This window comes from Octopus sinensis, linkage group LG15 (assembly GCF_006345805.1).
Source record: "Octopus sinensis linkage group LG15, ASM634580v1, whole genome shotgun sequence".
Classification (NCBI taxonomy): Eukaryota; Metazoa; Mollusca; class Cephalopoda; order Octopoda; family Octopodidae; genus Octopus; species Octopus sinensis.
Window position 1 is genome coordinate 31,914,041 of NC_043011.1, and position 25,321 is coordinate 31,939,361.

Genomic DNA, 25,321 nt, shown 5'->3' on the forward strand with positions numbered 1-25,321 from the left:
TGGCAGTGGTGTTTATGGCAAAGAGGGTGCAGATTGGTGTGATGATGATGGTGATGATGATAAACAATGGTGATGATGACGATGATGATGATGATAATGATGGCGTTGACAATGGCAAAGGTGGTGTTGCTGGAAAAGTGGGCGGAAGTTGGCATGGAGGATGGTGTTGATGGAGACGTTGATGGTAAAGATGGTGGACAATGATGATGGTGATGATGATGATGATAATGAAGGAGATGATGATGATGATGATGATGATGATGATGGTGATGATGATGATGATGATGATGATGATGATGATAATGAAGGAGATGATGATGATGATGATGATGATGATGATGGTGATGGTAATGTTAGCTACAAAGTGCTGTGAAGATAGTGGTGAAATAAAATTGATGATGTTTTTTTTATGGTTTGAAGTTGTTAGAGCAGAAATAGTGGCCAGTGTAAAGTTGATTTTCGGGTTTTTTTTCTCAGGCTACAAATCAGAAATAATGATAAAAGTCAGGTCATCAGGGACACCTAAAGCAGTGTGTGTGTGTATATGAGCAGCCACATGTGTATGTGTGTGAGTGTATATATATACATGTGTATAATATATATCATAGATATAATAACATAACATCATAGACATATCCATACTCAGCATGCTAACACACACACATGTACACGCACATACACACACATGTACACACATAAACATGTACACATGCATATGTACATACCTACACACAGATAAAAACATGTATACACACACATATGCACATGCATTTACACAGACACATAAAATTTGTTTGCACACACACAACACATACTTGCAGGTTGAGGAGAAAGTATATACACATATGTACAAAAACATATTCATTTACACACACATATATATATATATATATACACACACACACACATTTACACTCATACACATACACAAATATGCACTGTACAAATATACTTACATACAATCAAATATACACATACACACACAAATACATATTATATATGTATATATATATATATATATATATATATATATATATATATATATAGTTAATCCAAACATGAAAACACAAAGAGAAAACACAATGCGAGGACGTGGAACAAATATAGTATTATTAGATGCTCAGGAAGGAAGGGAAGAAGGAGGGTTTAACGTTTCGAGCGGAGCTCTCCGTCGGAAACATAGGAGAAGGAAAGATCCAGAGAAGGGAAGACAGAGGAAAAAAAATCACCAACGGTACACACGCGGTCACACACATATATACACACACACAATGGGTTATGAAAATATTCAAAAGAATTATTGCAAAATAGATTACAAAAAGGATTAAGCTGGATGAGGTGCAGTTCAGTTTTATACTACGAAGAGGTGCCAACATTTTATACTAGGAAGAAGTGCCAACAGAAAAATGTGTTTAACTAGGAGCAAACACCTATACTTAGCATTTGTCAGTCTGGAGAAGGCCTTTGACAGGGTCCCTCACACTGATTTGGTGTTCGAGAAAGAAGTAGATGTGAGATGAACTGCTTGTGAGGGCCATTAACAGCTTGACAAATGCTGAGATAACTAATATTTTCTGGGTATCAGAATTCCGAAAGGCTTTTTCTGGTTTCATCTTAATAAATATTATACACACACACACATATAATGTACTGATCCATGATAGAAAATTCTCTTTGGTAAGAGATAAATATTATTATTTAAAGGTCACAATACATGTATTAAAGCACTATTAATAGTTGCAACACAAATTGATATATATATATATGTCCATCACAAGTCACAATACGGTCAGGAAATGGATCAGTCTGGTTACAGAGAAGTGAGGAGCAAATTTCATATCTGTGCATTTTCTGATATTCATTCAAATTGTGTGGTACCCATTCGTCAAGCTGTTTTGATTTCCCGATTGCATGCAAATGGTCACAGGCAGTTTTCTGGCTGACTTGAAGTTCTTTTGCTAATTCTTAAGTGGTTTTACATGGATCTTTCTCAATGTCAGATGGATATCCACTTTGCTCACAATCTTCATGGCTCAGGTCTCCACTGTGAAATTGTTTAAACTATTTTCAAGCTGACCACTCACTGGTCATTTCCTCACCAAACGTTTCATTGATATCGCGAGCAGTTTCAGCTGCTTTACGTCCTTTTTTTTTAAGTTGAATATCAAAATTGCTCGAATATCATGCTTTGACAGTTCTATTTCAGGTGATTGTAACAATGATGATAAAAATATCAATGTTAATTTGTTGATGCATGTGGACAAGTCTAAGTCTATATTATCAGATAATTGCAAAATAACGTTTAAAAAAGTTCGAAACTCTTCATAAATCTGGTACAAATTTTTCATGGTTCAAAATGTTGCTTACTTTTTACTCAACCTGATACACACACACACACATACATTCATTTATATATATATATATATGCATAAACAGATAAATAGATAGATACAGATAGACATACATATATATATATATATATATATAAATTTATAAATGAGGGTGAAAAATTGATATTAATTTAATAATACCATTAATTTAACACCGAGTGGCTTAGCACAAAAAACTACAGAGAAAATACAAATTTATACATAAATTATTAGAGAGTTAACCACTATGTGGATAACTCTAGTGCTAAAAATAGCCCCGATAGTATAGCCACAGAAAAAGATGTTTCCAACTAGAAGTAACATACATTTAACGGAAGGAAAGTGAAATATAACGAATAAATAGATTGACCCTGAACAAATTGTTTCATTACTAATGTAATATGTAATTTTACTTACATACACATCTATAAATCATCAGCAGAGGTTTGTCTTAAATACAATTAATTAGACCGACACGAGCGTTAAAAACACGAGCGGTTTAATGAATTGCATTTTTATTTATGCCTCAAATTCCCCCGCCATAACTAAAAATGCAATTCGTTAAACCGCTCGTGTTTTTAACGCTCGTGTCGGTCTAATTAATTGTATTTAAGACAAACCTCTGCTGATGATTTATAGATGTGTATGTAAGTAAAATTACATATTACATTAGTAATGAAACAATTTGTTCAGGGTCAATCTATTTATTCGTTATATTTCACTTTCCTTCCGTTAAATGTATGTTACTTCTAGTTGGAAACATCTTTTTCTGTGGCTATAATATCGGGGCTATTTTTAGCACTATAGTTATCCACATAGTGGTTAACTCTCTAATAATTTATGTATATATATATATATATATATATATATATATATATATAATATATATATATATATATATATATATATACATATATGTATATATATGACCAGGAACCCCTGGGTAGTTGAATTCCACAAGGCTTTTTGTGGTTTCATTATAATATATATATCATCATCACCATCGTCACCATCGTCATTGTCGTTTAATGTCCACCTTCCATGCTGGCATAGGATGAATGGTCTCATGGAGAACTGGCAAGCCAGCAGGCTGACCAGGCTCCAATCTGATTTGGCAAGATTTCTACAGGTTGATGCCTCTCCTAATAGCAACCACTCAGAGAGTGTAGTGGGTACTTTTATGAGTCAGCGGTACAGGAGCCAGTCAGGTGGCACTGGCATTTTTACTACCACCAACACAGGTGCCAGTCAGGCAGCACTGGCATCAGCCATGCTTGAATGGTGTACAAGTGCCAGTCAGGCGACACTGGCATTGGCCACAACTATGATTTCACTCAGTTCAACAGGCTTTCTCAAGCACAACATATTGAAGGGTGCTTTTAAACTGGCCAGTTATGCAACACTGGCATCTGCCATGACTACAGTCTCACTTGGCTTGCCAGCTCTTCACAAGCACGACATATTTCCAAAGGTCTCAGTCACTTGTCATATGACTGTGGCCATATATATATGTATGCACAACACACATATACATACACTTATATATACTTTAAATAAATTTTGTCTTGACGAGTTTGATAAACGAATGAAAGCACTAATAAAGGATTATCCAAAATTCTGACTGCCTCCTTTTTCTCAAAATACAATATCTGTACCCCACTTCAAACACTCTATACATATATATGTATATATGCATATATATATATATATATATATATATATATATATATATATGTGTGTGTGTGTGTGTGTGTGTATGTATGTATATATGTGTGTGTGTGTGTATGTATGTATATATGTGTGTGTGTGTGTATATATATATATATAAATATATGTATATATATACATATATACATACATACATACATATATATATATATATATATAATATATTATATATATATATATTATATATATATATATATAATACATATAATATAAGGACAAAATTTTTTCATCCATGGCCAGCAGATGAAAAATACCTTTTGAGGTGAAAATTATAAATACAATTATAAATAAGCGCAAAAGAAAAGATTTTCTTTTCCGATATGCTGAAAAATAGATGCTAAATCATCTAACCACATCAGTGAAAATATCTTATGTGCTTAGACGATTGAGCATCCATTTTTCAGTATATTAGCAAAGAAAATTTTTTCTTTTGCCCTTATTTATAATTGTATTATACATATAGGCACAGGAATGGTTGTGTGGTAAGTAGCTTGCTTACCAACCACATGGTTTCAGGTTCAGTCTCATTGCGTGACACCTTGGGCAAGTGTATTCTACTATAACCTCAAGCCAACCAAATCCTTGTGAGTGGATTTGGTAGACAGAAACTGAAAGAAGCCTGTTGTATATATACATATATATATGTATTTGTTTGTGTGTCTGTGTTTGTCCCCCCACCATCACTTGACAATTGATGTTTATGTCCCCGTAACTTCGTAGTTCAGCAAAAAGAGACCGATAGAATAAGCACTAGTTGATTTGGTCAACTAAAGGCAGTGCTCCAGCATGGTCACAGTCAAATGACAGAAACAAATAAAAGAATAAAAGAATATACATAAACACACATGTAAATATGATTCATAGAAGGCTAGTCCTTTGTCAAAATGTGTTGGAGTTTTGGTGTGTGGTGGTTGGACGGAGCAGGAGTGGTGTTAGAGATAGGATGAGGTGAACAGGAGAAGATTAGTGGTTAGTTATAGGAGGGGAGCGAAAAAAAATATATATGAGGAAGTGTGAATGATGAAATGTTATTGGCATCTGAGAAGAGAGGAAAAAATAACTACATGTATACTGCATGACACAGAATAAAGAGAATGAGCTGATAAGGTATTGTCAGTTCACAAAATGTTTTATAATAGTATTAGGAGATAAAACTGGTGCATAAGTAAATAAATCAATCAATAAATAAATGAATGATTAAATAAATAAGTGGAAGTAGCCAATAGTCCTTAAGTGAGTTACTATTATTATTATTGGTCAAGGTGGCAAGAGAGCACAATTGTTAGCATGCTAGGTGAAATGCTTTCTTATATTCTTTTATTTCTTTCAGTCATTTGACTGCGGCCATGCTGGAGCACTGCCTTTAGTCAAGCAAATCGACCCCAGGACTTATTCTTTGTAAGCCTAGGACTTATTCTATCGGGCTCTCTTGCCGAACTGTTAAGTTACGGGGACGTAAACACACCAGCATCGGTTGTCAAGTGATGTTGGGGGGACAAACACAGACACACAAACATATACGTACATATATATATATACAACAGGCTTCTTTCAGTTTCCATCTGCCAAATCCACTCACAAGGCTTTTGTCGTCCTGAGGCTATGGTAGAAGACACATGCCCAACATGCCATGCAGTAGGACTGAACCCGGAACCATGTGGTTGGTAAGCAAGCTACTAACTACACAGTCACTCAGAGGCATTTCATTTGTCCTTATGTTCTGAGTTCAAAGTCCGCCAAGGTCAATTTTGCCTTTCATCCTTTCGGAGTCAATAAATTAAGTACCAGTGAAACACTGGAGTCAATGTAATCGACTAGTCTCTTCCCTCAAAATTTCAGGCCTTGTGCCTTTTAGTAGAAAGGATTATTATTATTATTATTGGTAAAGGCAATGAGCTGGCAGAATCGTTAGCATTCTGGGCTAAATGCTTAGTGGCTTTTTGTCCATCTGCATGATCTGAGTTCAAATTCTGCTAAGGTTGACTTTGCCTTTCATCCTTTTGGAGTCGATAAATTAAGTACCAGTGAAACACTGGTGTTGATGTAATTGACTAGTCTCCTCCTTCAAGATTTCAGGCATTGTGCCTTTAGTAGAAAGGATTATTATTATTGTTATCATTATTGAGTGAAAGAGCATGCCATCAAACTAACACTGGGGTACAACTATACGAAGCCCAGTATACCCTTCATGGCTTCCGTCTGATAAGGGTACACCAGACACATGCATCACAACCAAATGTGTATGATATGGTGATCTCATATCAAGATAAACAGCGCATGACCTTGCAGGTGCAGCCTCCTCTTCCTCCTCCTCCTCATCATCATCGTCGTCATCGTCATCATCATCATCATCATCATCATCATCATCATCATTACTTTTCTTTCTTTTTATCACAAGTTTTGTCGGAACTCTTGGAATCTTGCATGCATAACAGGCTTGCTACCTGCAGTCTATGGTTTCATGTTATCTGTTCCTTTCAGCTATCTAATACTTTTTTGATTATTCTGGCCATGCCAAGGAGGAAAATCTACTGGGCACTCTGTTCCAATTTCCTTTATATTCCTCTTGATGCCGTCTGATACTGTCCCCAAGGACCCAACAATAATTGGCACTATTTTCACCTTCTTCATTTTCCATAGCCGAGTTATTTTGTACTTAAGAGGGTTGTATTTATCTATTTTTTCACCTTTCTTCTTGATTATTTGTGACTCAAAGGGGCATGCAACATCAACTATATAGCACATGTGGTGCACCTTGTCCAACACCACCAGGTCCGGTCTGTTATGCTCTAACACCTGATCTGTTTAGATTGGGAAATCCCAGAGGATTTTGCTAGTCCCTGACTCCACCACTCTCTGCAGTTTGTGCTCATACCACGCCTTGCCTTTCTCTAGCTCCCACTTTTCACACAGTTTCCAATGTAGCACTTTCGTTACCTGATCATGTTGCCACAACTTGTAGTGGTTTGGGGCAAGTCTAGGGCATTTGTGTTATGAGCAATGGTTTCATCCACTCTATTACAGATGTGGCACAGTGGAGACACTTGCTTATTCCTAAGGTTGACCTACCAGGTCACGGCCAAAGCTTGGTCTTGCGCTGCCAGTATAGTGCTCTCAGTTTCCTCTTTTAAGTGTTCTTTTTCAGCCGATCCCATCCATTTTCCCCAGCAACTTCTGTTGTGGCTACATGGAATTGATTGTGCAATCCTTTATTGTGTAATTCTTCTCATGTCCTTTTCGTACTTCTTCCTTTGTTTTTCCTATTATCCATTGGATAATTGTTTTTAAGTTTAACACAAAATTAGCATTTTTGAAGGGAGGGGAAGTTGATTACACGAACCCTAGTATTCAACTAATATTTATATTATCAACCCAGAAATGACAAAAGATAAAGCTGACCTTGGTCAGCATTGAACCCAAAGACATAAATAACTGGCATGGTAATTAATCAATCTATCAGCTCACTGGATAATTAACATTCAACTGTTAAATCAGGAAGAAGCTTTTATATTCAAGTTAATTAACAAATGAACGGATGTATTATCATTATACAATTAAAATCATGGCTAATTATCATAAGAACAAATAAACAACTAAACCATTAAATGATTAAATCAGAAATTTTTTATAATCATTCATGCATAATATTTATTTATTTAATTTTTATCTCTCACTTGGTTCTGTCATTGGATTGCGGATTTGCTGAGACGTTATCTTGGAAGGGTTTTCATCAAATGACACAACTGCAGTACTTAAATCTTTCAAACATGGTACTTATTCTATTTGTTACTTTTGCTGAGCTGCTAAGTTACAGCAATGAAAACAAATCAACATCAGTTGTCAAGCAGTTGTGGTGGACAAACAAACACAAAGGCACACACACACATAGATATAAAGATATATATATATAATTGTCATGATTAATAATAAATTCTTGTATATTCCATCTTCCGTCTTTCATTTGCCATATACATACATACATACATACATACATACATACATACATACATACATACATACATACATACATATATATATATATATATATATATATACATACATATACATACATATACATACATATATATATATACATATACATATATATAGGTATACACATACATATATACATATGTATATACATATATATATATATATACACATACATATATACATATGTATATACACATACATATACATACATACATACATACATACATATACATATACATGCATAAATATATATAAAAAAGTAACAAACTAAGGAAAGGAATTCCTTCAAGGGGTGTGTAAAACATCCAATTTACTGGTACGTGAGTTGAATACTACATAAATAGAGGTATAACGCAAATTACAAGCAATAAATTAAATAAAGAGATTTATCTATATTATGATATAACATAATATACCATGATTATAATATAACATTAAAAAATTATAATAAAACCAAAAGAGCCAGCATTTTGTTTTGACATATACATTACTTGATTTATAAACAATTCATATCCATGAATTTTTTTACAATCCAGCCGTCCTTTCACACAATTTCATCTGTCTTTTAAACCAAAGCTCTGAAGAGACTTATATATATGGATATGAATTGTTTATAAACCAAATAATGTATATAAGTCGAAACAAATTGTTGGCTCTTTTGGGTTTTTTAATAATTTTTTGTTATCTTATGTTATATCTTGTTCATACTATATTATGTTATATTATAATATAAATAAATTATTAGATTGTCAAATGAATCTCTCTATCTAATTTACACACACACACACACACACACATATATTATATCTGTCTGTGTGTATATATATATATATAAAGGCGGCGAGCTGGCAGAAACGTTAGCACGCCGGTCGAAATTCGTAGCCATATTTCGTCTGTCGCTGCGTTCCGAGTTCAAATTCCGCCGAGGTCGACTTTGCCTTTCATCCTTTCGGGGTCGATAAATTAAGTACCAGTTACGCACTGGGATCGATGTAATCGACTTAATCCCTTTTTCTGTCCTTGTTTGTCCCCTCTGTGTTTAGCCCCTTGTGGGTAGTAAAGAAATATATATATATATATATATATACTCCATATATTTTTTCCATTTGGAATTAAAGTAGCTTAAATAAAACTATATTAACTAGTTTCTATTTCTTATTCTTGCACAAGAAATTCTCTTTTTTAAAATAATTTCTTTAAATACATACCATATTTAATATTTCATATATATCATTTATAACTGTCAAATCAAATATTAATTTAAATATAGCTATGCTGTCCCATTGGATGCTTATATATATTATATTTTACTTCTCATGATAAATGCTTTATATGGAGTGTATATCACTTAATTACTTATTTTTATATAGAGGGAATGTTTCTTAAATATCTTTCACTTATGTTTTCAAATAACCATCAGCTGCATCAGTTTTAGTTCATACACAACTAGACTCAACAATACTATCTTAGCATGCTTTAATCTTTCATAAGGATAATATGTATATCCGAATAAGTTATGTGATTCTCACTCCATCAAGCCTTCTGTAACAATAATAATATTATTTTTTTGTTGTATTCTGTTTTTGCACTGAGGAGAACAGTAATATGTAATTAATTTAATTTTAATTAAATTAATTTCTAATTTTTCTACCATGTTATTTACATATTAATATTGCTGTTTGAAACAATCGTATGCATGAATTAAATTCTTTTCAAATTTTTAACATTTTCCCTTCTCCATCTTTAACGGTTTGTTGAGTTTCTATAGGATACTTGTTCTATAAATTCTCGTAGCACACCTTATACTTGTAGCATTTTCATATTTGCAAAATTCTTACAACAGTAAGCTACCAATGAAATATGAAGAATCTTTATTAGAAATTGACCTTTGGAACCCGCCAAAGTAAAGGATGAAATAGAACTCAACCTTTTCTCTCTCTTTTCCTCTCTCTCTCTCTCTCTCTCTCTCTCTTTCTCTCTCTCTCACACACACATATATATATGGTATTTAAAGTGGATATTTATAAAAGCTTTCGATATTTAGAGAAAATTGTTGAAACTTTAAATGGTGAATGAATAATTCCACGGGTTTTTAAGTTGATAGATCATGAGAAAAATTCTAATTGAACAGAAAATCAGAAAAAAACAATGAAAAATAAATCAGGAATGGCAATAAATATATTAATATTGATACAATTAAAATGGTAGAAATAGCAATAGTAATTTTCATCCATCCCTCCATCTTCTCTCTCACACACTGTCTTGCAACACGACAATTCCTAGGAGGGCTGTAGAGGTAGAATCCTAAGGCACCTCTTCCATAGGGTGCTAATAGAAGCAACTGTTAGACTTTCCAGCTGAATTCCCATGCACAACTAACTGAGACTATGGATGCTATCCAACCTTCTTGCCCTTGGGCTACTTCCAGGTCTCCTGCCAGTTGGCTTGGCTTGAAGAATCTGCCTTGTAATTCTTTTCTGTGACATTTTAATCAAATATCCGTAATACCAGGGCTGTTACCTTCAAATGTGAAGAAGAAACAGCTTAACCAGGAGAGATTCATTGATCCCAAGCTATGCACTCTGTTGAGCAACAGTACTCAAGAGATCCTGCACAGGAACCCTATTTCAGTTGCTTGCATTTGCAATTTTACCCTTTTGGTCATTACCCAACATTCATGACCATAGGTGAGAATAGGCATGAAAACCAAAGTGAAGATTGCAAATTTGGCCTTTGATATTTAGTGGAAATAAGGTAGCAAGCTAGCAGAAACATTAGCATGCATGGCAAAAGGCTTAGCAGAATTTCATCTGCCTTTATGTTCTGAGGTCAACTTTACCTTTTGTTCTTTCAGGATTGATAGAACAGGTACCAGTGAAAACTGGAGTCAATGTAATTGATTTAGACCTCTACCCCGATATTGCGGACCTTGTGTCAAAATCTAGTCAAAATTTAGTGAAAATAAGGCAGCAAGCTGGCAGAGATGTTAGCATGAGGGACAAAGGGCTTAACACCATTTCATCTGTCTTTATGTTCTGAGTTCAAATGCCACCGAGGTCGATTTTGACATTCATCCTTTCAGGGTTGATAAAATAAGAACTACTTCAACACTGGGGTCGATGTAAACAACTTGCGCCCTATCCTTAACTTGCTGGCCTTGTGCCAAAATTTCAAACCAATACTTAGTGAAAATTGTGGGAACTTTAAATGAGGAAGAATTCCAAGAATTGTTGGAACTTTAAATGAGTTTGAATTCAATTTGAAATTGATAAAAAGAAATAAAATCCTAATTGTGCAAAAAATCAGAGACACAATGTAAAAATAAATGAGGATTGACAATAAGTAAATAAATATTAATAATTAGACAATCAAAATGGGGAAAATTGCAACAATAATTTCCTATTATAAAAATTAAATTGAGAAACAATTTAACGAGTAAATCAAGAATAATGCTCATCAAATCAATAGATATTAACAATTAGACAATTAAAGTGTAAAAGAACATCAATAAACAGCATCAACAATAGCAAAGGCATGAAAAGACAGGAAGAATAATGGACCTTGAGGAAAAAGCAAAGGTATTTGCCAATACCTGATAATGAGAGAATATTAGTAGCTAAGGTAGAGCCAGAGAATAATTAGGAGATCATTAATTATTTGGTAATACACACACACACACACCCGCATATATATATATGTATAAATATATAAATACATAAATACATACTTACATGAGCACACATGCATGCACACGTACACGTAAATATATATATTACATACATACATATATGCATATGTATGTAGGTATTTTTATAGTAATGCAGAGATAAGAGTATGAAAGAGAAAAATGGGAGGAATAAGATATAAAAGAGATAAATGCAAAATATGTAAATAATTGATCAAAGAGAACAAAAATAATTAGGATAGTATAAGGTAGATGATAGGTCGATATTTTGTGTAATAAAGTTAGGAATGGAGATGAAGTTCAGTGTATAATAAAAAGTAGTCCGTTATACCCACATTTTGGGTTATAAGAAAGCAGAGTTCAAAGCGGTAGAGAAGAATAAGGAAAAAATAAACGATAAAGACCCAGAAATAATTAAGGTTGATGATATATCAAGATTTGTTTATAATAAAGAATAAACTAAACATTAATTAGCAGTAGGGGCAGTTCATGTGTGCATGCATGATACAAAGTGATCCGAATGTTTATTCTAATGAAGAACATTAGCAAAGAATATTTCTAAGTTTTCTTTGGTGCAGAGTTTGCATGGTTTCAAGTTCGCTGAATACAATTTTGCTATTTTTAAAGATTCTCTTGCCAAAGTAGAAATTGAATAGATTTATTTTTCAATTCTCAAATGTATATACCAAATAATGTTTGGTTAGATCTGTAAGAGTTTCTGTTCATTTAGTACTCTGACTTTAATTGTGGTTTTTTTCCCTCATTTCTTTCTGGAAACATTCAATAATACATGCACCAACACACACACATGTGTATAATATACATACAGTTAGCTTCTTTCAGTTTCCATCTGGCAAATTCACTCACAAGGTCTTGGTTGGCTTGAGGCTATAGCTGAAGATATTTGCTCAAGGTGCCAGACAACAAAACTGTACCTAAAAAAACCACACAGCCATGCCTACCAACACAAGAAAGAAATGGGAAGGAGAAAATGTAAACACACTGGACTTACTACAAGAACTACAAGTTCGTTAGTACTCATAGTAAGTTAATTAATCATTCATAAATTAAGGCCAAGAAAGACAGGGTCATTTGGTACAAGATTGTTTAGATTAATTACAAAATCAATTAATTCAATCTCAGGCTGGAAGGTAATGAATTGGCAGTCATTACAATGTTGGATTGAATATCTCACAGCATTTCTGATTCTCTACACCCCGAGTTCAAATCTTGCCAAGGTCACCTTTGCCTGCCATCCTTTTTTGGGTCGATGAAAAGGTACCAATTTAGAGTGGAGGATAGGTGCAAATGTAAAAATGTTGGGCAAGATATATTTTTGAATTTGTTCTGGATTTTTGTCATTCTGAGTTTGAATCCTGCCATGGCTGACTTGGATAATAGACTTATTCCATCATTTAATTTCACATTACCGATGACACCCTAACACTGCAAGCAAAACTCAACAAGTGACATTTCAGTAAGTGCCACAACTTAGCAAGCACTAGCATAGCAAGTACAAACTGTGTGTGTGTGAGTATGTATATGTGTGTGTGCGTGCTTATGTGTATATGTGTGTGTGTATGTGTGTAAATATATGCATTGTGTGCATATGTGTATGTATGTGTGAGTGTATATATGCATATGTGTATGTGTGTGCATATGTGTGTATATGTGTGTGCATGTGCACACATACATGTGTGTGTATGCATGTATATGTGTGTATGTGTGTGTATATGTGCATGCATGAATGTGTGTGCATGTGTATGTGTGTGTATATGTGCATGCTTGTATGTGTGCGTGCATGTGTATGTGTGTGTATATGTGAGTGTATATATGTATATGTCCGTGTGTATTTGTGTGCATGCGTGCATATGAGTGTATATGTGTGTGTGCACACGTGCATATGTGTGTGTGTATGCGTGTATATGTGTGTGTATAGATGTGTATGTGTGTATGTATGTGTGTATGTATGTGTGTATGTATGTGTATGCGTGTGTATATGTGTATGTATTTGTGTGTGAGTATAGATGTGTGTGTTGTGTATATTTGGTCTTAACCACACACCCAATGTTTGAAGAACTCCAAGAATGAAAGAATAAACTCGACTGCTCTCATGAACGAGAATACTAAAAAAAATGAACCTGACTGCTCTCAAAAACTGAGTAAAAAAACCAGAAAAATAATCCAGAATTCTTGTCTGATATCGGATCAATCCCAAAAATCTAATCAGTTCATGCCAGTCATGAGGCCAAACATCCCTGAAAGTTTCATCTGAATCCATCCAGTGGTTCTTGAGATATCTTGTCCACAGACAAACAAACACAACTAAAAACAATACCTCTGCCTTCGCTAAGGCAGAGGTAAAAAAGACAGGTGAAGTTCACAGTCGGAAGTATTATTAGCTTTGTGTTCAAAGAAATAGTAAGACTTGATTTTTGTAATGTTTCTGATGTTACCACTTTTGGATAGAGTGAAGAGTGGAAATGTCAGGTCAACAGCAATCTCATCACAGGTTGATGATACCTGCTGCTGTTATTATGTAAACTAATACTACCTGTTCCGTGGTCAAGTGGTCAGTGACTAAACCAGGTGCCCCACTTGAGTATTATGCTACTCAAGTAGGAAGAGTGTTTGTACACCTAGCAAGATTAAAAACATGACCTGCTGAAGAGTGGGTGGCCTCCTTGTGGGCCAATGGCCATCCAGTTGGGAATGGCAATGGTAAACCACCCCCAGTGTCTCTGCCAAGAAAATACTAAGAGAAAATTAGAGCCAAGTAATGCTATGGCTTCATGCAATGGGAGAACTCATGTTTAACTGGAAAAACTTTTATTACATAGGTGCATGTATTTCCTTTGTGGCAGCACACCTGTTTCTGTCTTCATTCCTAATCTATCTATCACTCTCTCTCCAGCCAGGTAACCTTGTAATTCTTCTACAGCAAGACACCTTTTTCTGTCTCTCTGCCCCACTATAACCTTTCATCATCCAACATAAGATCACTTTCTCCAATGCCCTCTCAAGAGATTTGTTTTTTGTCTTGTAAGTACTTGGTGACCCTGTCATTGCAGGTGCTCCTTAAAAGCACCCAGTCCATACTGTAAAGCAGTTGGCATTTGGAATGGCATCCAGCTGTAAAAACCTTGCCAAAACTGACGTCACCTGTGCTTGTGCCACGTAAAAAGCACTAAGTCCACTCTGCTGAGTGGTTGGTGTTAGGAAGGGAGTCCAGCTGTAAAAATCCTGCCAAAACAATTACAGAAGTCTGGTGCAGGCTGCCTAGCTGGCTCTTGTCAAACCGTTCCACCCATGCCAGCATAGAAGGTGGATGTTAAACGATGATGATGATGATATATATTATATATATATATATAGGCGCAGGAGTGGCTGTGTGGTAAGTAGCTTGCTTACCAACCACATGGTTCCGGATTCAGTCCCACTGCGTGGTATCTTGGGCAAGTGTCTTCTGCTATAGCCCCGAGCCGACCAATGCCTTGTGAGTGGATTTGGTAGACGGAAACTGAAAGAAGCCTGTCGTATGTATGTATATATATATATAAGTGGGTGTGTATATGTTTGTGTGTCTGTGTTTGTCCCTCTAGCATTGCTTGACAACCGATGCTGGTGTGTTTACGTCCCCGTCACTTAGCGGTTCGGCAAAAGAGACCGATAGAATAAGTACTGGGCTTACAAAGAATAAATCCTCGGGTCGATTTGCTCGACTAAAGGCGGTGCTCCAGCATGGCCACAGTCAAATGACTGAAACAAGTAAAAGAGTAATATGAATGAAAGAGAGATGAGAGGAAGTGTGTGTGTGAGACTTTTAGAGAGAGAGAGAAAGAGTGAGTGAATGAGTGAGTGAGAGAGTGAGCAAGTGAGTGAGAGAGAGTGAGAGAGAGAGAGAGAGAGAAAATACAGTTCTAGTTTCCAAACCCGTTCTTGTTTTGTATACACCCATTCAAAGTCATTTATATGGTTGTATGTCTGTGTGTGAATATAATTCATGGTTTGTCAATAGATAAGAATGCAGATATTTTAGCTGACAATAGCTGATAGCAGTTTTACTAGCTCTAATTTCCTAGACAGATATAGCTGAATACACACACACACACACACAACTTTATTCTTTTATTAGTTTCAGTTACTGGACTACAGTTGAATTGGGACAATTACATCAATCATAAATCCCATTTAATAGGGAGTTTTTTTAAATCTTTTATCTTTTACTTGTTTCGGCCTTTGGACCATGGTCAAGCTTATAAGGTTTTAACCCTTTAGCATTCAGCTAACTCTGTCAAATGTAATGCTTATTCATTCACATTCTTTTAAATTAATCATGCATTTATCTTGTAGCTTCAAAATGTCGATGATGTAACTGTTTATTTTTAGAACGACATTGTAGGGTAGGTGTGAGAAGCTAGATGTGGACAGTTGGGATATAAAACAGGGGGAATATTTTGGCTGGGTATGGCCTGTTTAAATGCTAAAGGGCTAATGAAACAAATTGATCCCAGTACTTATTTTTTCAAATCTGATACTTATCTAATCAATCTCTTTCTCAAACTGCTGACTTTTGAGGATGTAAACAAATCAACCCCATTATTTACATTATTTACATTCGACGGATATTTGCCCTCATCTTGTTTGTTGTTAACACGTTTCAGCTGATATGCCCTCCAGCCTTCTTCAGGTGTCTTGATGTCCAGGTTCGAAATTTCCCCAAGGCACTTGAAGACGGCTGGAGGGTATATCAGCCGAAACATTGTGTTAACAACAAACAAGATGAGAACAAATATCCGTTGGATGTAAATAATGTACATAATTCCTCATCTCTTAAATATAGAACTGTAAATCAACCCCAGTTGTCAAGCACCATAGGGAGGGAACAAACATAAGCACAAAGACACACACACACACACATATATATATAAGAGACTTCTTCCAGTTTCTGTCTAACAAATCCAGTCATAAGGTTTTGGTTGACCCAGGGCTATGTTAAAAAACACTTGCTCAGAATACCACACTGTAGGATTGACTCCAGAACCATGAGTTTGTGAGGAAAACTTCTTACCACACAGCCATGCCTGCATTTACCAAAGTGCTAGATTATAGGATAAAAGTGACACAACAAACACAACATCAGTTTTTCAATCAGTGTAATTACCAATTCAAGCAGAGAAGCCCATCCCCCACCCCCCACACATATCAACATCATCGTTGTTTACATGTCCTCTTTTCCATGCTGGCATGTACCAAACAGAATTTGTTGAGGCAGGTTTTTCTACACCTGAATGCTGTTCCTGTGGCCAACCCTCACCTGTTGCCAAGCAAGGTGATATTTCCCTATGGCCAGACACACACATTTTTCACAAAAGATTTGAAATAAAGAACATCATTTGTATGATAACAAGGGCACACACACACACACACATACACACACTTTACTTGTGTATTAAGACTACCATTAGTTTCATGTTGAGGAAATACTCAATAATTATTCAAGCCAATCACAAAGAAAACTTGGTGTTTTGTCTCAATTTTGGATTAATTTTAATCAAAAATGGAGACAAACATCAATTGTTTTTATGTGATTGGCTTGAATAAATGTTGAAAATTCCCTTAAAATGAAACCGATGGCAGCCTTAATACACAAATAAAGAATCTATATCCACCAACGTGGTGTTGCACACTCATTCTTCAATATTTATGTAGATATATTCATGTTTATATATACATATACACACAACACACACATATATATATATATATTATATATATATATATATATAACATACACACACAACACACATATATATATACATACACACACACACATATATATATATATATACATACACACAACACATATATATATATATATATACACATGCATATATATATATAATATTATATATATATATATACATATTTCAATTATAACTATATACAACTATATAAAACTATATATAACTATATATACATATATATATATATAATATGTATATATATATTTATATATATACATATACATCTGTATATATAAAACATATGTACATATATATGTATGCATGTACATATATTATATATATATATATATATATATATTATATATATATGGGCTGCTACTGTTTACTTCTTGCTCAGAGAATTAGTATTGCTTTTTATATGTATATATATAACTTGGTCACCTAGGTAGCGGAAACTATCAACTACTTCTAGTTTCTCCCCATGGAGCATGATTGAATCTATTTTCTGAGTATCTGTTGTGTCTATTGCCCCTGTGTATCTGCCGCACATGAAAGCTATCTTCTCGGTTAATTTTCCTTTGATGTTGCTGCACCTCTTATGCATCCATAGCTTACACTGGGTACATCTTATGGAGTTTCTACCTACACCTTTTCTACAGATCGAGCAGGGCCACCTACCTGAGGGTGTGTGTGATGAGTTCATCTTCCTACTTCCTCGTACTATAACTTTGGTCTTTACTACATTGACTCTAAGGCCTTTTGATTCTAAACCTAGCTTCCACACCCAAAATTTCTTTTCTAGTTCCGGTAGTGATTCTGCTATAAGGGCCATATCATCGGCATATATATATATAATATATATATATATATATATATATTTCGTTTTGGGATTTGGTTTGCAAGATTCTTTATATGAGTTCGTGTGTTAAAGCATATTCTGTTGTGTCTGGGGAGAGTCATTCTCTTTTAGTGCCTTATTATTTAACACATGCACCGGTAAAATTTCCACTTATTTCTTATTTCTTAAAATTTTCGTTGTGTCTTGCAACCTTTTCATGAGAGTCAAGACTATTGAAAAGGCTGCAAGACACAACGAAAATTTTAGAAAATAAAAATAAGAAATAAGTGGAAATTTTACCGGTGCGTGTGTTAAATAATAAGGCACTAAAAGAGAATGACTCTCCCCAGACACAACAGTATATATATATATATATATATACACATACATATACACACACACACATACATACATACTTGATGTTTGGGCTAAATTTGACAGCTTGCACAAAAAGAAATATATATATATATATATATATGCATATATGTATGCATTATAGCAATTTTATACATGTAAAATTTATCATAAATAAGACATGTTGAATTAGTCTTCACAACTTCAACTATATTCAAATCTAAGACAACTGAAATTTGAAGTTAATTACAGTAAAAATTTGTTCAGGAATAGACCTAAATGTATACGTTAGCAAATTCCTCCTTGTTAAAATAGGTTATGTTAAAACATTTGTCAATGTAAAGGTTATCAATCAATACTAAATGAATCATCTATGTTTTGATATTATCTGTTACTGTAGCTATGAAAGTAGTTCACGGTATTCTAGTAATACAACTGCTAAGGCCTAAAATGTTGACATGTAAAACGCTTAAGCCTATGGATTTCCTACTAGGGTTACAGAATTTAAGTACACACACACACAAACACACAAACAAACACACACACACAAACACACATACACACACATATGTGCACGCACACACATGCGTGCATGCACACACACACACACCTAGCACAGTAAGTAGATGTGCTATATTTAGATTTCAAATATATTCAGGTTAAGAAGTATTAGTTGTACAAAAACTATAAGATACAAAGAAAAGTCATGGTTTAAAAATGATTTTAAGAAGTATCATCATCATCATTGTCATTATCATCATCATCATCGTCATTGTTGTCATCATCATCATCATCATCATCATGTTAATGCTGACCTCTCCATGCCTGCCTCGTCCATAGAGTTTAACGAGGCGGATTTTCTGTGGCTGGATGCCTTCTCTGTTGCCAACACTCACCTGTTTCTTCGTGGCCAGACATATTCCCACAGAAGATTGGAAATGAATTACACTGCTTGTATGAGAGTGACGATCATTTTGCAAGTACCACACAACATCAAGACAAGGAAACACAAACATATATACACTCACACATACATACATATGACACATATATAATATGAGGGCTTTAGTTCACTGGTGATCCAAGCGAATAGGTACAGTGAGTAAGTGCCATAATTGGTCATCTGTTAGGTTCCAACTTGACAGCTGAGGCTGGAGTTAGGGATCCATATTAGGCTTCCATGTAAGCATTTATACAATAGAGGAAAAGGACATCAAAAACCAAGGCAGGACAAGTATCTCAAATCATTTAAAATAATTTACAATAATAATAATAATAATATAATAATAATAATAATATAATAATAATAATAATAAATCATCATCATCATCATCATCGTTTAACGTCCGTTTTCCATGCTAGCATGGGTTGGATGGTTCAACCGGGGTCTGAGAAGCCAGAAGGCTGCACCAGGCTCCAGTCTGATCTGGCAGTGTTTCTACAGCTGGATGCCCTTCCAAACGCCAACCACTCCGTGAGTGTAGTGGGTGCTTTTTACGAGCCACCGGCACAGGGCCCAGAGGAGGTTGGCAACGTCCATGATTGGCTGGTGCTTTTACGTGCCACCAGCACGGACGCCAGTCAAAGCGGCGCTGGCATCAGCCACGTTCAGATGGTGTTTTTTACGTACCACTGGCACGGGTATCACAACTACAATTTCCATTTGATTTTTATTTTGATGTTGATATATATATAGATATATATGTATATGTATATATGTATAAATTAAGAAATGGATTTAAATGCAGGTGTTATTCAAATCTTTATACTTCCGACATATGGCTTATTGATGTGTTTTGTTTCTCTCTTTTCCCTGACGAGATGATTGCATTGTTTTACATCATTTTACTCCCTCTGGAGTAATATCAATGTTTTCTTCAAAACATATGTCTGAAGTATAAAGATTTGAATAACACCTGCGTTTAACTCCATTTCTTAATTTATTTATGTTATACAAAAACATTTCACTATACCCTGGAATTTCTACCTTTACAGGTAGGCTTTGACATCTTTGGCACTTATGTGAATTTTTGCTACCCTGTAACTATTTATTTTTTTTTTCTGTGTTATTTGTACACAGTGAAAAAATACGCATATATGATAGATCGCTAACCACTAAACCATTTTTTTTTTCTCTCTTAGTTTATTTCTGTGCTCCTTTCTGCTGAAGAGCGTAGGCTCAAAATGTAAAAGACTTTCTTACTTCCCGAGCATTAAACTAATACATCTGTTTGTTGTTTACACACCCGTCTTCATCATTTTTTTTTTCGTAAATTCTCACTATATATATATATACATACATGATGGCCTTCCAGTTTCCACTCACAAAGCTTTGGTAAGCCCAGAACTATAAAAGAATACAGTTATTCAAGGTGCCATACAGTGGAACGGAACCTGGAACCATGTGGTTAGAAGCAAACTTTTTACCATACAGCCATGCCTGTGCCTATCTAAGATGTAATTATAAGAAGTAACAACTGCTAAATTAAATGTAACCCCAAATCTAAGAAATCTAAGTAGAGAAATAAAGAAATTACAAAATATTAAGTGGTGCTGTAAAGTAATATCATAGTTTCAAGCAAATAGTTCACAAATTGACGCAGGAGTGGCTGCGTGGTAAGTAGCTTGCTTACCAACCACATGGTTCCAGGTTCATTCCCACTGCATGGTACCTTGGGCAAGAGTCTTCTACTATAGCCTCGGGCCGACCAAAGCCTTGTGAGTGGATTTGGTAGATGGAAACTGAAAGAAACCTATCGTATATATGTATATATATATATATATATGCATGTGTGTGTGTGTGTGTTTATGTGTTTGTCCCCCCAATATTGCTTGACAACCGACAGTGGTGTGTTTACATCCCTGTAACTTAGCGGTTCGGCAAAAGAGACCGATAGAATAAGTACTAGGCTTACAAAGAATAAGTCCTGGGATCGATTTGCTCGACTAAAGGTGGTACTCCAGCATGGCCACAGCCAAATGACCGAAACAAGTAAAAGAGTAAAAGAGTAAACCAATAAAAGGTCACCTTGCAATCAACCAATCAGCATAGAGTTGATGACCAAGCCTTAATGTGAATGTGATTTGTGTATGTATATGTTCCATCTAGTAGATCATAGAAGACAAAGACTTTAGTATCCTGCATATTCAGTATTGTAATCTTTACAAATTTCATAAGAGCAACAAAATAAAATGTGCAATGGAAAATGTATGGAGTGAGTGTTCAGAAATGCTAAAGGCGGTTTAACAAATTCAAAAATGGTGATTTGAATCTTTTGGACCAACTGTTCTCAATATTGACACAATGAAAACAACAATTGAAGAAAATTTACATCAAATTATTGGGAATTGTCTCAGAGGTTTAATAAATCTGGCTTGATAAAACTGTACAAAATCATCTCAAGCAGAGTGGGAAAGTGTATAGAGAAGAGAAGTGGGTACCACATGAGTAGTCCCATGAGAATAAAGTAGTACATTTAACAATTTGCAACAAGTTACTAATCAGGAATGAACAAATACCTTTACTTAATCAAATTGTAAGAAAGGATGATAAATGGATAATCTATGCTAATAATAAACATATGAAGCTATGGCTTTTGCCAAATGAAAATCCAGTTCCGACACCCAAACCAGATCTACACCCAGAGAAGATTTTAGTGAGCATCACCACAGAAAAGGGAAAAGCATCACCCACAGAATGTTATCGTCAATAACAAAAATAGCAATCAAGTTTTGCTCAAAAAACAACCAGCTCTTGTCAACAGAAAAGGACTCATCCAGCAATATGATAATGCATGGCTACATTCAGTGAAAATAACCCAAGAAAGAATAAATTCACTGAGCTGGGAGTGCTACCTCCTATCTCACCGTCCCTACTTACCAGACATAGCACCATCAAATTTTTCACTTATTCAAGTTAGTTGAACATTTTACCAGTGGGGAAACATTCAGAAACAGGGACAATGTCAATATGGTGCTCCAAACATATTTCCTTTCCAAAGAACCTGATGTTTTCATCTGAAGAATCACAAAACTGGTTTCAAGGAGGGAAAATGTTATTGCTAGCCATGGCAATTATATTTTGAACGAATAGCAGGAGTGGCTGTGTGGTAAGTAGCTTGCTTAACAACCACATGGTTCTGGGTTCAGTCCCACTGCGCGGCACCTTGGGCAAGTGTCTTCTACTATAACCTCGGGCTGACCAAAGCCTTTCTTCTGTGGTAGTTATTGTTAATGATACAATAAACAATAATTTTACTGAATCTACCTATATCTAATTTCATTGAATTTATTGATCATCTCATTAATCTCTTATTACCCACCTCTCTCTCTCTCTCTCTCTCTCTCCATATATATATATATATATATATATATATATATATATACACATACATACATACACACAAGTATGTATGTCATTCTATCTATCTATCTATCTATCTACCTATGTATCTATGTATCTCTCTGTCTCTCCTCTGTGTGTGTGTGTGTGAACTCATTACATGAAATGCAACATTACTTTACAGTCCTTCTAATAGTTTAATGTTATTAGATAAATATTCATTTCAAATTTTGGCTCAAGGCCAGTGCATTCGGGGGGGGGGGTTAAGTCGATTACCTTGACCCCAGTGTTCAACTGGTACTTATTTTATCAACCCCCAAAAGGATGAAAGGCAAAGTCGACCCAGGCAGAATTTGAATGCAGAACGTGAAGACAAATGAAATTCTGCTGAGCAAAGCTTGTGAGTGGATTTGGTAGACGGAAACTGAAAGAAACCCATTGTATATATGTATGTATATATATATATATATATAATATATATATATATATATATATATATATATATATATATGTATGTGTGTGTGTGTATATGTTTGTGTATCTGTGTTTGTCTCCCCAACATCGTTTGACAACCGATGCTGGTGTGTTTACGTTCCCCATAACTTAGCGGTTCGGCAAAAATGACCGATAGAATAAGTACTAAGCTTACAAAGAATAAGTTCCAGGGCTGATTTGCTTGACTAAAGGCGGTGCTCCAGCATGGCTATAGTCAAATGACTGAAACAAGTAAAAGAGTAACAGAGTAAAGAGTATATGATTAGCATGTTACATCATAAGCTACTATGCAAACATTTAATCAGTGCAGTGAGGATTAAAGGTAATATAAGGAGAAGAATAAAAACATTTGAATCACATTATTTAACGTTAGCTGGTGAATGTATGATCCACCAATGTCTTTAGAAAAGATGCTTAATCATCAGGTTAAAGACTATCAACCGACTATGTTGGATGATAGAGCAATATAATCCTTTCCAAATCTCTATATATAGAAAGCTGAAGTTGTCTGTGTATGGCAGGTTTGGTAGCCTTCAACTAACACTATCTCCTCCGAGATCCTGCAGCACAAGTTGACTAAAATTGAGAGTATGATAGAAGAAGGCTTGCTCTTCCTTCCGTAGAAGAAAAAATTCAAATCAGACCATGTAAACACCAAAAATTATTTACATCAAAAAGGTGCTTTTTTTCTATGAAAATCCCTATTTTTTACGATCTTTTGACTGCTGTGTCACCATTTTACGGTGTATTTCAACCAGAAAAATGTTCACTTAAAGAGAATAACAAGCTACATAATGCAAAATTTTTACTTTTCAAAAATCCCAATTCTAAAGGGTCGAAACAAACCAAGCAACGCCGCGCGATACTGCTAGTTATTGTTAAGTTAGGGATTTTGGCAAAAAATATTTCCAGTGCCTTGACTGTACAAAAGTCATATGGTGTTGTGTTACTGGTCAGAAGATTAAATCAGTCACAATGCACCATTTTAGTCCATAGGAGACATAACTGTCATTGAGTTTCTTCAATGGCTAGATAGTGAGATTGATTTTTTTTCTATTTCAGAAGGGGTGGGTATGTACATGATGTCTTATTTTAAAATTATTTGCAGTTGAGATTATACCATACACACACACATATTACATATACTATATATGCTTTATTAGATGTAGTTGTTTTACAAAGTATTCATTGCCTATGTTCTTAGTTAAGCAATTCAGGTTAAAAGAGCAAATAGTAGAATAAATACAATTGAAATAACTAAGTATTACTAGGTCAACTTTGACTGAACTTAGCCATACAAGAGGAAGTAATACTTTTGGCTAGATTAGGTGTGGGTGGATAACATAGTTTAACAGTATTTTTATTAACAAATCTAGGAGTGGCTGTGTGGTAAGTAGCTTAATTTTTATGCTGCGACGGAGAACTTCGAATTGTGGATTACCTGAGTAGCAGAATTTTGTTGCCAGTTGAACTGTCTTTCTTCATTCCGTTTTTCTCACGTCTGTCTTTCCGTTCTTTCTTTGTGTTTTATTATTGACTTTCATTTGAACATTTTGTTTTGGAACATTTTATTTTTATTTTTATTTTTGGAAAAAAATGGCAACAAAGAATACCGCTTTGGAGTGGCGAATTGTGGCCCCCAAAGATTGGCTTAAAAATTATACTGAGAGAACGGTGGTGTTAAGGACCTACTCTAGGGTCCTTGAAACCATCGCTGAGTTCTCTCAGTCTGATATTGAGGAAGGGTTGGCAGAGTACCTACCAACTTTT

At 34.9% G+C, this 25,321-nt stretch overlaps 1 protein-coding gene and 1 long non-coding RNA gene across 2 annotated transcripts in view; one reads left to right on the plus strand and one right to left on the minus strand.

The window, feature by feature from the left end:
- Positions 1 to 19,890, plus strand: part of LOC118766279 — a 23,444-nt gene extending 3,554 nt beyond the window's left edge. Inside the window, exons 2-3 of the long non-coding RNA XR_005002193.1 lie at positions 12,069 to 12,073; positions 19,776 to 19,890. This is a non-coding gene — a long non-coding RNA (uncharacterized LOC118766279). The remainder of the gene's footprint in view (positions 1 to 12,068; positions 12,074 to 19,775) is intronic.
- LOC115219892 (ras-related protein Rab-11B) overlaps positions 1 to 25,321 on the minus strand; it is an 82,392-nt gene that overhangs the window by 46,926 nt on the left and 10,145 nt on the right. The window lies entirely within an intron of this gene.